Here is a 5,021-nt window from a genome sequence, read left to right as displayed (position 1 = left end):
AATAAAATAACATTTTAATAAGAAACGGAAAATAAATTTGTTTTGTTTTTGAGATAGAGGCTTACTCTGTCGCCCAGGCTGGAATGCAGTGGCACGATCTGGGCTCACTGCAACCTCTTCCTCCCGGGTTCAAGCAATTCTCTCAAGTAGCTGCGCTTACAGATGCGCCACCACTACACCTAGCTAATTTTTTGTGTTTTTATAGAGATGGGGTTTCACCATGTTGCCCAGACTGGTCTTGAATGCCTGAGTTCAGGTGATCTGCCCACCTTGGTCTCCCAAAGTGCTGGGATTACAGGTCCAGTGTTTTCTTTAAATGCTGAAAATTTCTGCTAATAATTCTTTTCACAAAACATCCTTTGTTGACATTCTACAAATACCATCCCACAATGTTCCCAATATTTTCTTCTTGTGGAGGGAATTTATGTTTCTTTTTGACTTTTGTGATATTTATTATTTCAGGAAGATTTTTCAGAGAAACCTGCTGGCCTTCTACTTGAGGTATTAGATATCCTTGATTTATTTGTTTTGCTCCCTTGTTAGTATAAACAATTAGAATTAATGGGTCATTGGCTGAGATACCACATTTTTTCAATGCCTCTGAAATATTGCTATTTGGGGAAAGGTTGAAAATAATTTCAGTAGATAGAGCTCCTGACTTCATTTCTCCCAGTTTGTAGACGCAAACTGCTTTCTTTGCGGCTGCAAATATCTCAAATGGATTGACAGTCACTGCAGGATGTATCACTGAGCCATCAATGATACCTTCCATGGCTTTCTTTCTCAAGTTCCCCGCATTTTTTACATCTTTAAACAATATTAATAGAAGAGTCGGCCGGGCACGGTGACTCACTCCTGTAATCCCAGCAATTTGGGAGGCTGAGGCGGGTGGATCAACTGAGGTCAGGAGTTCGAGACCAACGCTGCCAACATGGTGAAACCCCAGCTCTATTGAAAATACAAAAATTAGCCAGGCGTGGTGACACATGCCTGTGATCCCAGCTACTTGGGAGGCTGAGGCACGAGACTCACTTGAACCCGGGAGGCAGAGGTTGCAGTGAGCCGAGATGGTGCCACTGCACTCCAGCCTGGTGACAGAGTGAGACTCCACCTCAAAAAAATAAAAGAAAAGAACGGTCACCCGTCCAGTCTCTGCTGCATCTCCTGCATGTCTTGTAAGTTCCCAGGTGATGCTGATGCTGCCAACTGGGGACCATCTTTGAGAACCTTTGGCCTACAACTAGAGGCACCAAGTATTCTCCAGTTCTTACAAGACATGGCAAGAGATTGGAACCCTACTCTGCCAGCAATAAGAAGGCTCCTACAGGCAGACACCTAACCCTATACCTGACAACAGATTCCAACATAACCTGTTTCCTAGGGTCAGTCTCATGGAGACCATTCAATGATAACCAATATTCACAGAGTGTGTTACAGTTTTCAGAGAGCTTCACTTTACTTCATTTGTTTCTGCTCACAATTCTATGATATGGATACCGTATCTTCATTTTTGGAGAAAAAAGAGTCAAGTCAAGTCTTTGATGAATGTCGTGGTCAAGACTTTGATGAGTGTCATGCAGCTACAAAGAGGTGGAGTGGGGACCCAGGACTCACCCAGGTCTTTTGAGTCTTCCGTGATCTCTGTACTTTACCAAGCTGCACTTCCATCTACTCTTCTGGTTTATTGGAGCACTGGGTTTTTTTTTGTTGTTGTTGTTTTGTTTTGTTTTGTTTTTATTGAGATGGAGTCTTGCTCTGTCACCTAGGCTGGAGTGCAGTGTCACCATCTCAGCTCACTGCAACCTCCACCTCCAGGTTCAAGTGATTCTCCTGCCTCAGCCTCCCAAGTAGCTGGGCTCACAGGTGTGTGCCACCACACCCAGCTAATTTTTTTATATTTTTAGTAGAGACAGGGTTTTACCATGTTGGCCAGGTTGGTCTTGAACTCCTGGACTCGAGTGATCTGCCCGCCTCAGCCTCCCAAAGTGCTGGGATTACAGACATGAGCCACCACGCCCAGGCTGTGGCACAGTTTCTTTTCTTTTCTTTCTTTCTTTTTTTTTTTTTTTTGTTTTGTTTTGTGAGACAGAGTTTCTTTCTTGTTGCTCAGGCTGGAGTGAAATGGCACAATCTCAGCTCACTGCAACCTCTACCTCCCAGGTTCAAGCAATTCTCCTGCCTCAGCCTCCCAAGTAGCTGGGATGACAGGCATGCGCCACCACGTCTGGCTAATTTTTGTATTTTTAGTAGAGACAGATTTCACCATGTTGGCCAGGCTGGTCTCAAACTCCTAACCTCAGGTGATCCATCCCACCTCTGCCTCCCAAAGTGCTGAGATTACAGGCGTGAGCCACCGCACCCAGCCCCGGGGCACTGTTTCCAACTAGAAAATTCCTTCTGGAGGTGCTAATTAGGGATCATTTTAACACATGCAAAACTGTGTTATTCAGATTGCCATTTTTTCCTGGTTCCCTTGCAAAACCCAGCAGAAACCTGAGTTGGAAGCCCTTACTCCTGCATTAGAACATGGCATGGAAATGATCTGGTGAAATAGTGAATTAATTTTCATTGTGTTTCAGTCATTGTCGTCAGTGGTATCAGTTTTCCTGTACTGTCCAGTGTGCTGGAGAAGGACTCTCTGGATAGGATTGTCCAAAGATAAATTTTGATACTTAGTTCTCAGTTTTGATTTTTCAAATCTCTGATCACTTTCTTTTTTCTTTTGTTCTTTTTTTTATGTTTTGAGACAGAGTTTCGCTCTTATTGCCCAGCCTGGAATGTAATGGCGCAATCTCAGTTCACCTCAACCTCTGCCTCCCAGCTTCAAGCGATTCTGCTGCCTCAGCATCCCAAGTAGCTGGGATTTTAGGCATGCGCCACCACACCCAGCGAATTTTGTATTTTTAGTTGAGACGGGATTTCTTCATGTTGGTCAGGCTGACCCCGAACTCCTGACCTCAGGTGATCCACCTGCCTCGGCCTCCCAAAGTGCTGGGATTATAAGCTTTTTATTTTTTTAGAGATGGAGTCTCGCCCTGTTGCCCAGGCTGGTCTTGAACTCCTGGGATCCAGTGACCCACCCACTTTGGCCTCCTGAAGTGCTGGGATTACAGGCATAAGTCACTGCATCTGGCTCTGATTACTTTCTTAATTCCTTTCTGTCCGCAGCAAACATAATGAACAGCAAGTCCTTAGAAATATTTGGCAGAGAGTTAACATAAAGTGATGACTGCAAGCAGAATAAGGTCATTCTCCTCTGTAGGTAACTCTTCTGCATTGACTATTAGGAACTTCCTAAATAATGTTAGTTAAGTGATGTGTCGGGCTCCTTCTCGATCAGTCCTTCAGGGAATGCCAGCTGTGGAGAGGATGCTGTTGCTGTCTTTCATGATGAATGACCCAGTGCAGTTAAAGGGAATTCAGCCCTATTTAGTAGGACGGACACACACACGCACTCACACAAACACACTCACAATTACCTGTCACCTTAAATGTTCCTACTTTAGGACAAATGGGCTATCTTACAATGACTTAACTATGCTTGTCCTATGGTGAAACATTGACTCTTGACATAGGTTTTATGTTTGTTTGTTTGTTTTTGTTTTGGAGACAGAGTTTTGCTCTGTTGCCCAGGCTGGAGTGCAGTGGTGGAATCTTGGTTCACTGTAACCTCCGCCTCCTGGGTTCAAGCAATTCTCCTGCCTCAGCCTCCTGAGTAGCTGGGATTACAGGCACCTGCCACCATACCTGGCTAATCGCCCGGCTAATTTTTTTGTATTTTAGTAGAGATGGGGTTTCACCATGTTGGCCAGGCTGGTCTCAAACTCCTGACTCAGGTGATCTACCTGCCTCAGCCTCCCAAAGTGTGGGAGTTACAGGCGTGAGCCACTATGCCTGGCCAACATTGGCCTTTGGAATGAGAAATTAAAAACCATGTTCATTCATCCTGAGATTGTCCCCCCATCACAGGGTCCCACATTCCTCATCAGTGATGCTGAGAGATGAGTGGGGCATAGGGTGTCAGTTCTGACCAGTGGGAGTCTCCCAAGCCACAAGGGATGGAGACAATTGGGCTTTCTGGTCTTACAGTCAAAACCCTATCTTCCCAAGCCTATTTCCCTGACTCTAAGGAGAGAGGAAAGGGGAAATGCTGTGGCCTCAAGCCCTCTGGACGATGTGAAGGTTGGACAGTTGGTCTTGAGCAGCAGCTAGACAGAGATGAGCCCAGAACGACAGTAGTGGCTGAGCAGAGGGAGGGGGAATGGACAAAGGCCGCCCTGATGCATGACAAGGGCATGGACAGGGGCACCAGGCCAGGGGCAGGACCCAAACTTTCCCAAAGTCCTCAGTGAGTTGACAGAATACATTTTTTAGTAAACTGGTTGAGAGTCATCCAGAGCAGGATGATTCTCCCTTGATATCTTCCTCGCTTGAATTTTTTTTTTTTTTTTTTTTTTTTTGAGAGGGAGTCTCACTGTGTCACCCAGGCTGGAGTGCAGTGGTGTGATCTCAGCTCACTGTAACCTCCACCTCCCGGGTTCAAGTGACTCTCCTGCCTCAGCCTCCTGAGTAGCTGAGATTACAAGTGCTCACCACCACGAGTGGCTAATTTTTTTGTGTTTTTAGTACAGAGACGGGGTTTCACCATGTTGGCCAGGCTGGTCTTGAACTCCTGACTTCAGGTGATCTACCCACCTCGGCCTCCCAAAGTGCTGGGATTACAGGCATGAACCAACACACCTGGCCCCATTCTTGGATTTGATGCACTCAATCAACTACCTTCTCACCTAAATTTGGTTGCATAGCTTTGGTGAAAGGCCTCTCCTTCAGTGAAAAAATAATTTTAATACCTAATTCTTCATCTTACATAGTAGCACAAAAAAATGCACCACATTCTGAAGAAATTTCAGAATTATGGGAATAAGAGTGAGGAAAATTCAGATGGACTGCAATATCCATTACCTTAAACTCCAAAGACAGGTTGATATTTACATATTTGTGTCTGAGCATAGTGACTCACA

The 5,021-nt window shown here is 45.2% G+C and overlaps 1 pseudogene; it reads right to left on the bottom strand.

Annotated features, from left to right (window-relative positions):
* Window positions 1-345: 345 nt before the first annotated feature.
* Window positions 346-1,668, bottom strand: LOC117082231 (annotated as a pseudogene).
* Between the last annotated feature and the right edge of the window lie 3,353 nt (window positions 1,669-5,021).

This window comes from Trachypithecus francoisi, unplaced genomic scaffold (assembly GCF_009764315.1).
Source record: "Trachypithecus francoisi isolate TF-2019V2 unplaced genomic scaffold, Tfra_2.0 Lachesis_group9, whole genome shotgun sequence".
NCBI lineage: Eukaryota > Metazoa > Chordata > Mammalia > Primates > Cercopithecidae > Trachypithecus > Trachypithecus francoisi.
This window is presented reverse-complemented; position numbering and strand designations above follow the sequence as displayed.